Source organism: Schistocerca serialis, chromosome 2 (assembly GCF_023864345.2).
Source record: "Schistocerca serialis cubense isolate TAMUIC-IGC-003099 chromosome 2, iqSchSeri2.2, whole genome shotgun sequence".
Taxonomy (NCBI): Eukaryota; Metazoa; Arthropoda; class Insecta; order Orthoptera; family Acrididae; genus Schistocerca; species Schistocerca serialis.
The window spans coordinates 440,555,195-440,567,972 of NC_064639.1; positions in this window are offsets into that span (position 1 = coordinate 440,555,195).

Below are 12,778 nucleotides of genomic sequence, written 5' to 3' on the forward strand. Positions count from 1 at the left end.
ATAGGTTTTTTACTTCGTTAGTATACATTTCGAAACTCCGTTTCTTTACCAAAGCTTCAAGTGCACATCGAAGGAGCTTCATTACTTGGCAACACGCTGGAGATGTGTACCTGTGAATCACGCTGATTTCTGTTCTATATAACATCGTAATGAAGTAATCTCTGTATTGAGATATTCAACAGCCTAGACGGTTTCACATGGACGTCTGGCACTCGCCGAACTTGAATTATCAGTGACAACTGGCTTTGTTAAGTCTGACTTCCGTTGGTGTTTGCGTCATTACTGATCCTCACTGTATCTCGGACCACGCATTATGCCATTTAGATAACATACTCCTGCGGATGTACTTGCATGGTATGAAACCGGTTTACTAGTCTCTGAGCGACTAGACTAAAACAGTAACGCGGAAAACTGAACTCTCAATCAGTATCATCAGCATTCTAATACCTCAGTATATTTTAATTTCCGTGTTTATTTCAGTGCGTAATGAAGTAGCTTCCACATTTTCTCCGAGGGAGTAGACGAAGAAAAAATGGTTCAAATGGCTCTGAGCACTATGGGACTTAACATCTGAGGTCTTCAGTCCCCTAGAAATTAGAAGTACTTAAACCTAACTAACCTAAGGACATCACACACATCCATGCCCGAGGCAGGATTCGAACCTGCGACCGTAGCGGCCTCGCGGTTACAGACTGAAGCACCTAGAACCGCTCGGCCACACTGGCCGGCGGTAGACGAAGAATTACGGCTACCGTAGAACATTATCGGCAGCAATAAGAAAAGCGCATTGCAGTACCTACCGACGTATATCAAAAAAATTTAATCGTTTTAACACTTTTTCTGTTATCTCAGTAAGAAAAGAGTTATATTTCCAAGGTCATGTAATGTTTTCTTTCTGTACTACTCTTTGTTTCATGCTATATTGGTCTTGCATTTTCCACTATTACTTTCTTATTCTTTACTATTTATAAATGTAATAGGCATTGTACCGACGAATCCGTTAACTCGTGAAGTACGTAATGACTGAAGGATTGCTATTCCATCGTGAAAAAGCAAAGTTACTGAAGTAACCGTCAGTGCATACTCGATACAAGAACTCACGTTATCGGGCGTAGCAGGGCACTTCAACCAAGTAGCATTGGTTATTATAAAAAGGGTAAATAAAATACTATGAACATGGCAAAAGACAGAAGAAATCACATATAACCGTGGGTGCTCCGAAATCAATTACAACTCAGTATCACAAAAAGAGGGGAACGACCTTACCGCAGTGGTAATACCGGTTCCCGTCAGATCACCAAAGTTAATCGCTGTCGAGCTTGGCTACCACTTGGATGGGTGACCGTTCGGGTCTACCGAGTACTTTTGATAAGTGTGGGGCATTCAGCCCTTGTGAGGCGAATTGAGAAGCTAACTGACCGAGAACGAGCGACGCCGGTCACAAAAACTGACGACGGCTACTCACATCGACTGAGGATGGCACGCTGGCCGGTCGGCACCGTTGGGCCTTCCGAGACCTGTTCGGTCCGATTATAACAAGAAGTATTTGTGTTAAAAACACGAAAACCTGCACACTTCAAAAAGAAGATTAGGACCAAGATCAACTGTTTACATCTGACTCAATCAATTAAAGACAAACATTACATTGATTTTCACTCTTGTTATTCTTACCCGTATAAACGGTTACACTCGAGTTAGCTAATCAGGCCAAAACACAATGTGTAGGCATTTTTGTTCCGAAAAACTTTAGATATCTTAAATTTTGACATTTCTGAAATAAAAAGTGTAATTTAGAAGATCGTTCATCTTTCAAGCTGAGTTTTTCTTTTACATGGATACATTGAAGAAACATTTTTCATCTCATAGAATAAATGTGATTTACTTGTGAAGAACAATTATTGTCTCTAGGGACGCAAGAGAAAATCCTCTTGATAATTTGTTTCTAAGACATGTCGGCGGTAAAAATGAAGAAAGATTTATGTCAAATCAGTTGAGTGTGTGTGTGTGTGTGTGTGTGTGTGTGTGTGTGTGTGTGTGTGTGTGTGTGAAATCTTATGGGACTTAACTGCTAAGGTCATCAGTCCCTAAGCTTACACACTACTTAACCTAAATTATCCTAAGGGCAAACACACACACCCATGCCCGAGGGAGGACTCGAACCTCCGCCGGGATCAGCAGCACAGTCCATTACTAACAAATCAGTTGTGCCTGAGCCCGATAATATTAGTATTCCAACATAGATATTAACGCTGAGGTGTTGCCTGTCACAATAAACATAAAATCATTCGTTTACTTGCTACAGAAAAATAAGATGCACAGAAAATTTAATGGAGATGAAGCGAAGTCAGGATGTTTATCCTTATTATGATAAAATTTTGCGCACTCCACGTAGAGAATTCCGAAATATTTATTTCACATCTCTAAATGGTGTGTGACGTATAATTATTTGCAAAAATAGACCAGAGTAAAACGCACTTTCGTATAGTACTGCCACAATCATAAGACACGGTTGGCTAAAAACAAACTGGCAGCAATGAAGATTTTGGGACAAGTTCGTCTCTTCTACAGATCAAGACAGCCGTACTCAGAATCAACAAAAAAATGGTTCAAATGGCTCTGAGCACTATGGGACTCAACATCTTAGGTCATAAGTCCCCTAGAACTTAGAACTACTTAAACCTAACTAACCTAAGGACATCACACACACCCATGCCCGAGGCAGGATTCGAACCTGCGACCGTAGCAGACCCGCGGTTCCGGACTGCAGCGCCAGAACCGCTAGACCACCGCGGCCGGCTCAGAATCAACAGGGAACTGCAAAAAGAGTCAGTTCACCATTATACCTACTCTCCCGTTATGCTAAAAGAGTAAGTAGTTTCTAACATCCCACAACAGCACGGAAAAAGTGTCGGACGGGATACAACCTCCTGTGAAATCGTTGTAAGAGGTTTCTCTGAAATCGGCCTATGACAAATCTTCCGGAATCTCGACATCAAGAAAATATATTTCGTTTGATCGTGATGGATGCCTCTTTAGCGGTGTTCACACAGAGTCTGGGATTACTGATCATGACGCAGTTGTTACAGCAATGATGGGTACGGTACTAGCCTAACTTCAATAAAAGAAACAGGCAGCCACATATTTCATATCTCAAACGGCACTTGCAAACAACTAATTCCATAAATGAGTACGTATAGTAAATGCAGCAAAGTGTGACAATTTCAGTGACAAACAACATCTCATAACAGAAATCCTCCCACATTCGTCAAAAATTTTGGCTGCATCTTAAAACTGTCCATGGTGCAAAATGTAATGCCCAGATACTTTTTGATAGTAAGGCGACGGAAATCTAAAACAGCTATTATGTCAAACGCTGCTGTTGATGTTCTGGCCGTCAGTCCGAATACTGATTTGATGCAGCTCTACTCAATCCCGGGCAAGCATCTCCATCTGTTAATAACTACTGCAACTTAAATCGTTCTAACTATGTTTAATGTATTCATTTCTTCGTCTTCCTCTACAAATTTTAGACACCCACACTTTTCTCCAGGATTAAATTGGTAATCAATTGATGTCTCAGAAAGTGTCCTATCAACCGATCCCTCCTCCTAGTCAACTTTCGCCACAAATTTCTGTTCTCCCCAATTCTGTTCAATGCTCCATTAGTTATGCAATCTATACATCTAATATTCAGCATTCTCCTGTCGTACATCATTTCAAGAGCTTCTTGTCTGAACTGCTTGTCGTCCAGGTTTCGCTTCCGTACAAGGCGACGCTCCAGACAAATACCTACGGAAAAGTCTCCTTCACACTTAAATTTACATTTATTTTTCAGAAACGCTTTCCTTGCCATTGCCAGTCTACATATTTTATCCTCTTTACTTCGGCCATCATCAGTTTTTTACTGTGCAAATAACGAATATAAGCGCTTCGTTTCTTAATCTAATCACCTCAGAATTACATGGTTTAATTCTGTTACATTCCACTATCCTTGTTCTGCTTTTGTCAGTGTTCATCTTATATCCTCCTTTCAAGACACTGTCCATTCCGTTAACCTGGTCTTCCAAGTCCTTTGTTGTCTCTGACAGAACTGTAGTGTCATCGGCAAACCTCGAAGTCGGTTTTTCTCCCTGAATTGTAATTCCTTCTCGAAATTTTTTATTTGTTTCCCTTAGTGCTTGCTGAATAATATCGGTGATAGGCCGCAATCATTTCTCGCTCCCTTCTCAACCACATAACATTTCGCTCCCTATATTTTACACCCGCTAAATTCAGCAATTGAAAGAGTGTACCCCAGTCAACATTATCAAAATCATATTCTAATCCTACAAATGCTATGGCCTTAGGTTTGGTTTCTTTCATCTATCTGCTAAGATAAGTCATTGGGTCAGTACTGCCTCGAGTATTTCCACAGTTCTCCGGAATCTTCCCCGAAGACAGCTTCTGCCAGTTTCTCCATTCTTCTGTAACTACGTAATTCTTCTTAGTATTTTGCAAACATGACTTAGGAAAGTTTTAGTTCGGTAATATTCACACCTTTCCAACTGGAATTATTACATTCTTCTTGAAATCTGGAGGTATTTGACCTGTCTAATGCATCTTGCACACCAGTGATAATAGTTTTGTCATGGCTGGATCTCTGAAGGAAATCAGTAGTTCTAAAGAATTGTTTATTCCAGTGGCTTGCTTCCACTTAAGTCTCTCCGTGCTCTATCAAAGTCTTCTCTCATTGTCACATCAACTACCTCATCTTCATCTACTTCCTCTTCCGTTTCTATGATATTCCCTTCAAGTTCATTTACTTTGTATACCCCTTCTACATATTCTGTCTACCTTTGAGCTTTCCCCTCTTTGCTTTGTGCTGGTTCTCCACTTGAGTTATTGATATACGAGCAGCCACCTCTCTGTCCTCCGAAGTTGTCCTTAATTTTCCCACAGGCGGTATCTATCTCTTCGTTAATTAAACACCCTTCTATAGCCTTGCATTTCTCCTCTAGACATTCCTGCTTAGTAGTCACTTTCCACTTCCTGCCAGTCTCATTTTTAGATATCTGTATTTCTTTTCGCCTTCTTCATTTGCTGCCGTTTTATATTCTATGGCTTTCATCAGTCAAATTTAATATTTACTGCGATATCTATCGATTTCTGCTAGGCTTCGTCTTTCTTTTCTATTTGGTCCTCTACTGCCTCCACTATTTCATCGCTAAGTTCCCAATTCATCTTCCACTGTATCACTTTCCCCTGTTGCAGTCAATCGTTGCCTGCTTCTCTCTCTCTGAATCTCTGAACAATCTCTAGTTCTTTTGAATTACACAGGTCTGAACTCGAAACTTTTTGCAAATTCATCAGTTTTAAACTACAGTTCACAGTCAATAAATTATGGTCAGAGTCAGCATCTGACCCCTGAATATGTATTACAATTTGAATCTGGTTCCGAAACCTCTGTCTTACCATTATACAACCAGTCTGAAACCGTCCAATGACTCTAGGTCTCTTTCGTGTATATTACCTTCTAAGAAAATGTTTAAACATTTTTATACGATATGTTTTGTCTACATCGAAAATCGTATATAACATTGAATTTGATAACTAGTTTCGGTTGTTCACACAACGATCCTGAGATCAATCTTGGTAAAGACACTGAGTCAATGTACATCGTAAGGTTACATCGCATCGCCCGCGTACAGCGATACATTCTCGTACACACTGAAAAGCCAAAGGAACTGGTACACCTGCCTAACATCGTGTAGGGCCCCCGGCGAGCACGCAAAAGTGCCGCAGCACGACGTGGCATGGATTCTACTGATGTCTGAAGTAGTGCTGGAGGGAACTGACACTATGAATCCTGCAGCACTTTCCATAAATTCGTAAGAGTACGACGGGGTGCAGATCTCTTCTGAACAGCACGTTGCAAGGCATAGCAGATATGGTCAACATGTTCATGCCTGGGGAGATCGGTGGCCAGCGAAAGTGTTTAAATTCAGAGGAGTGTTCCTGGAGACACTCCTTAGCAATTCTGAACGTGTGGGGTGTCCTGCTGGAATTGCCCAAGTCCGTCGGAAAGTACAATGGACATCACTGAATGCAGGTGATCATACAGGATGCTTACGTACGTGTCGCCTGTCAGAGTCGTATCTAGACGCATCAGGGGTACCATATCACCAACTGCATACACCCCACAGTACTACAGAGACTCCACCAGCCTGAACAGTCACCTGATTACACGCAGGGTCCAGGCATTCTTGAGGTTGTCCCCATACCCGTACACTGCTATCTGCTCGATACAATTTGAAACGAGACTCGTCCGACCAGGCAACATGTTTGCAGTCATCAACAGTCAAATGTCGGTGTTGACGGGTCCAGGCGAGACGTAAAGCTTTGTGTCGTGCAGTCATCAAGTGTACAAGAGTGGGCCTTCGGCTCCGAAAGCCCATATTGATGATGTTTCGTTGAATGGTTCGCAAGTTCACTCTTGTTGATGGCTCAGCATTGAAATCTGCAGCAATTTGCGGAAGGGTTACACTTCTGTCACGCTGAACGATTCTCTACAGTCGTCGTTGGTTCTGTTCTTGCACTATCTCTCTCCGGCCGCAGTGGTGTCGGAGAATTGATGTTTTACCGGATTCCTGACATTCACTGCACACTTGAGAAATGGTCGTAGAGGAAAGTCCCCACTTCATCGCTACCTCGGAGATGCTGTGTCCCACCTCTCGTGCGCCGACTATAACACCACGTTCAAACTCACTTAAATCTTATAACCTACCATTGTAGCAGCAGTAACCGATCTAGCAACTGCGCCAGACAGTTGTTGTCTTACGTAGGCGTTGCCGACCGCAGCGCCGTATTCTGCATTTTTACATATCTCTGTATTTGAATACACATGCCTGTACCAGTTTGGCGCTTCAGTGGAAGAGCCAATGAAGTGCTGGCTATATCAACGAGACACTCTTCTTATGGAATCGAATAGGTTACAAGCAGGGTTGATCTATTGTGCTTATTTGTGTATTTTTTCTACTTGGATTCGAGACGTTATTCTTTGTTCTCACGCGCAATTTAATCAGCATGGTTTCGAAATACTTTGTTATCTCGTTGATATGGGCAGCACTTTATTAAAGTTGCACCCTATATGAAAATCCGCGAAGATATGCTGGCAATGCGGTGCAACCTTACTGTATACGTTTACTCAATGTCAAAAAATGGTTCAAATGACTCTGAGCACTATGGGACTTAACATCTATGGTCATCAGTCCCCTAGAACTTAGAACTACTTAAACCTAACTAACCTAAGGACAGCACACAACACCCAGCCATCACGAGGCAGAAAAAATCCCTGACTCAATGTCTTTACCTTGATTGTGTCGGTATGGTTCTGTTAACAACAGAAACTAGTCATCAAATTTAATGTTGTATACTATTTGCTACCTAGACAATGAAAAGATTTTGTGCAAAATTTTAAAATTTTCTGAAAGTACTTAAGATTGATTTCTTCATTCCTTGATGATGTGAGGCATTACTAACAATGTTCTTTCATGATTCTTAAAGAAGTGTTGGCGATGATCAAGTTATGCTATGAGCAATATTCTACCAGATATGTTCCTCTTTCATTTATTAACGTTAGATATAGTTTTGTAACGATCATTCGCAAAGGAAAACACAAGAATATAGCTTCCCATTCCATTGACACCCATTAAAATTACAACACCACGAATGCGACATACTACAAACGTCAAGCATAACACATGCATCAATATACAAATGAATAAAATTTCAGCGTAACTGCACAAACCAGACAGGAGTAACGCCATGTACATCATGTATGTAAGGACAGATTACGCAGACCATTCCTCATTCCGAGGAAATATAACCGTTAGTTATTAGTGAGAAGGTCATATTAAGCTTTGTGTAGGAAGCAGAAATTTCTACTAGCATGTGTCACAATTCGACAGCGAAGCGGCAAGATCGTGGCCTATACACTTGTCGTGGCATAATATTGCTGCCGACGTTGGCCGGGATTCTACGACTCTCATGCTAATATCGAATCGATGGGTTCAGGATGGTCATACTCATCATCACGTAGGACCTCAGCGTTCTCAAGCGACTAGCGCCAGAGAGTATAGGCAGACTGCTCAGCAGTACAGCATCGTACAGGAGCATACGTACCTTCAGTCAGAAAATGAGCTTGCATGCAGCAGCGCTATTATGACACAGTCTGGTGCGTCACTGAATGTCAGTACAACGATTTTGGAAATTCCTACAACTCTGCAGCGAAGAGAGGGGCACCAATAGTGATGCGCCCAACGACTATATTGGACACGGGAGAGACACAGAGTTACATTTTCTGATGAGTTCCGGTTCTTCGTGCAGCATTTCGATGGACATACCATGTGTGAAGAGTTCGCGGAGAACGAATATTGCTATATTACGTTCGTCGTCATCATATGGGCCCAACACTTGTTATGATAGCATGGTGTACCTTTAGGAACACGAAAGGAAAACATTTGGAAATTTGTGGTAAGGTCTTATGGGTCCAAACTACTGAGGTCATCGGTCGCTAAGCCTACACACTACTTAATCTAACTTAAACTAACTTATGGTATGGACAACACGCACACCCACGTCCGAGGGAGGACTCGAACCTCCGACGGGGGAGTCTCACGGACCGTGACAAGACCACGCGGCTATTCCGCGCGGCCACAAAAGGCTTAACACAGTAATTTGGCCAGTAGGTGTCGTCAAATGGAATGAAGTTGATCGGTTTTGGAACTGCAACTTAAATACACTCCTGGAAATTGAAATAAGAACACCGTGAATTCATTGTCCCAGGAAGGGGAAACTTTATTGACACATTCCTGGGGTCAGATACATCACATGATCACACTGACAGAACCACAGGCACATAGACACAGGCAACAGAGCATGCACAATGTCGGCACTAGTACAGTGTATATCCACCTTTCGCAGCAATGCAGGCTGCTATTCTCCCATGGAGACGATCGTAGAGATGCTGGATGTAGTCCTGTGGAACGGCTTGCCATGCCATTTCCACCTGGCGCCTCAGTTGGACCAGCGTTCGTGCTGGACGTGCAGACCGCGTGAGACGACGCTTCATCCAGTCCCAAACATGCTCAATGGGGGACAGATCCGGAGATCTTGCTGGCCAGGGTAGTTGACTTACACCTTCTAGAGCACGTTGGGTGGCACGGGATACATGCGGACGTGCATTGTCCTGTTGGATCAGCAAGTTCCCTTGCCGGTCTAGGAATGGTAGAACGATGGGTTCGATGACGGTTTGGATGTACCGTGCACTATTCAGTGTCCCCTCGACGATCACCAGTGGTGTACGGCCAGTGTAGGAGATCGCTCCCCACACCATGATGCCGGGTGTTGGCCCTGTGTGCCTCGGTCGTATGCAGTCCTGATTGTGGCGCTCACCTGCACGGCGCCAAACACGCATACGACCATCATTGGCACCAAGGCAGAAGCGACTCTCATCGCTGAAGACGACACGTCTCCATTCGTCCCTCCATTCACGCCTGTCGCGACACCACTGGAGGCGGGCTGCACGATGTTGGGGCGTGAGCGGAAGACGGCCTAACGGTGTGCGGGACCGTAGCCTAGCTTCATGGAGACGGTTGCGAATGGTCCTCGCCGATACCCCAGGAGCAACAGTGTCCCTAATTTGCTGGGAAGTGGCGGTGCGGTCCCCTACGGCACTGCGTAGGATCCTACGGTCTTGGCGTGCATCCGTGCGTCGCTGCGGTCCGGTCCCAGGTCGACGGGCACGTGCACCTTCCGCTGACCACTGGCGACAACATCGATGTACTGTGGAGACCTCACGCCCCACGTGTTGAGCAATTCGGCGGTACGTCCACCCGGCCTCCCGCATGCCCACTAAACGCCCTCGCTCAAAGTCCGTCAACTGCACATACGGTTCACGTCCACGCTGTCGCGGCATGCTACCAGTATTAAAGACTGCGATGGAGGTCCGTATGCCACGGCAAACTGGCTGACACTGACGGCGGCGGTGCACAAATGCTGCGCAGCTAGCGCCATTCGACGGCCAACACCGCGGTTCCTGGTGTGTCCGCTGTGCCGTGCGTGTGATCAGTGCTTGTACAGCCCTCTCGCAGTGTCCGGATCAAGTATGGTGGGTCTGACACACCGGTGTCAATGTGTTCTTTTTTCCATTTCCAGGAGTGTATTTCTGATACCACTAAAATTAATGTATTGGTTTCTCTTTCGGAGCACAAGTATTAAGCTACAGAATAAAATGTTTGCTTTCAATTGCCTTTTGCTCTAACAGATCGGAAAATTTTTAAAATCTGTGTCGCTCGGCTTTACCCCTCTGGGAGTGAATTTCACCGATTATTTGTTATGCGATAAACGTGGACTGTTTATCACTTCAGGGTGACTTTAATTGTTCTGAAACTTTATCAATAACTGGGATAATATTTATATTTTCATGCTAATTTCAGAGTAGCATACAAAGAAATTTTAAGGACAAAAAATGTGATCACCAATTTGCTTCACGAAGTTCCATAAAATACGTATTCTGTGTACTTTGAACTCCGACATATTAACTTCAAAAGAAAAATCCCTCTTCTTCGAACCACTGAGTTTGCTTATTTTTATACATCTGAAAGCTATATTCTGTTAATATCATCAACTACAGTCCACACAAAATCAGACTCATTTCTACAAAGGATTGTAACCTCTGGCTGCCCTTTGCATTTCGTAAGAACTTTTCTCTCAAAGTGTTTCACTGTTTTCTTGGAGCAGTGTTGACTAGCACCCACTCAGACTTACTTGGACATATCGAAGATCTAGAGTGGAAAGCAGAAATCCCCAATTATCACAACTGAGGTCCTATCAGTAGAGCCTCTTCTTCTTTATCACTAAAAACCGGCTGACCACCTTCTGTTTTACCATAATGTTTATCACAATTCCTTTTTGAAATTTTATACACTGGGTTAGCATTGTTAATGTTTATTTTTCCATTCAAAATTTTTATGGGAGATTTTTCTAAAACATACATACCGTATTTCTTAAGTTCAACTGATTTACGTTTGTACACACGCAGCATTTCCACACTGACAATTCTTACGATCTCAGCTATAAGAAGCAACAAAAAGAACGGCGATGAACATGACAAATACATAAGTTAACTTACAGACGTTTGCAACATTCACTTCACCACTCCACTATTGTAAACAATAGTTGCTACATTCACTGTGTCACATTGTTGCTGCATTCATTAGGTCACGTTCTTGTCGTAATACGAATGTTGATTCATAGAAGAATCGATCGTGAAAAGACGGTCAGCTTCACCTCATGTTTCTCAGCTCAAATCAAGAATTTGCAATATTTTATTTCTATCTCCATGAAAACGTAAGTATAGACTAAGTGAATAACTTTTGTTATTGCCCTAGTTGTCGTAGGGACGGGTTAGTGCAGATCATTCAAAAGACCTAGACACATGAGTAGCTTGGTTTCAGCCTCACGGATAAGTATTAGCTCACAAAAGAAGTTTAAAAAAATCAGTTCTTCTGAAAAGGATTAGTATTCAGTCAGAGATTCGGAGCACAGTATATTTAGCCATTTCCACGAATTAAAGCATTTCCTAGCAATAACTATAATAATTTAAATAGTTTCCATCCGCAAAATATAGTTGTGTAACATAAATTGCTTTTTGAACTTTTCGGTAGACAGCATATCATCAGAAGTCAACTTCACCTCATTAGACGGTATTACGTTTGTGGAGATCTGAGGCTGTGTCCTCTGTCTGAGGTATTTTTCAACTACGAGGGAGGGCTGAAAAGCAATGGCTCAGAATTTGAAGACTCTTGATGATTTTTTAATAAAACAGACTTTATTGACATCCTACATCCTTTTTTTCATGTCTACAAATTTATTTCTCAATATAGTCATCCTGGCAACGAACACATTTCTCCCGAGAGACCGCTTTACTGATATCGTCACCGTAGAATGTTTGACTTTACTGGTGGAGCCACATCCTTACCTCTGCTTGCGCCGCTTCATCCTCATCAAAGTCAAGTCCTTGAAGGTGTTGACTTGGAAGTACTCCAAACTCTGTCACAGTTGAAGTTGGCACCACCTCTTCCACACATTATGAGCATCAAATAACCAACGTCGCACATTACTGATGTCGATACAGTCATCGCCGTGCACAGCTTTAATTATTTCATGGATTTCAATTGGAATCATGTTTTCTGTGGTTATGAAATCGATAACGGCACGATATAGTTATGTTATACACCACCATGCTATACGCAACAAATTGGAACTCTCTAGCTGGGAAGGGATGCAACTTGAATCATTGAAGCGGGGAAGTCGACCGAGTAATATGTATGACATTTAATACCTCAACAGATATTGAAAACAGCACCTCCTCTGAATCTCTCGTCCATTGAAAAGATCACGTCATGGGTTGAGGAGAGCATGTTACGCTAATGCCGACCAGTGATTCCTACTCATGATCTCTGGTATAGAGCTGAGGCCGCATGGAGGGAAATACAACCCATCCTCAGCTAGGTTTTCTGTTGTTTGTTTTGTTTTTGGGCGCAAAAACAACTGGAGTCCATACGCGCCCACGTCAAAACTATAGAACATGAAAGCAAAGAGGAGTTAAAAAATGACAAAACGCCAATACCAGTTGCCATAACACAGCTAAAAACAGGGACGTGGAGAAAGGGCTACTAAAGACACCATACAGAAACGGAGGTCCAAAACTAAAAATTAAATGGCCTTCCCCATATTG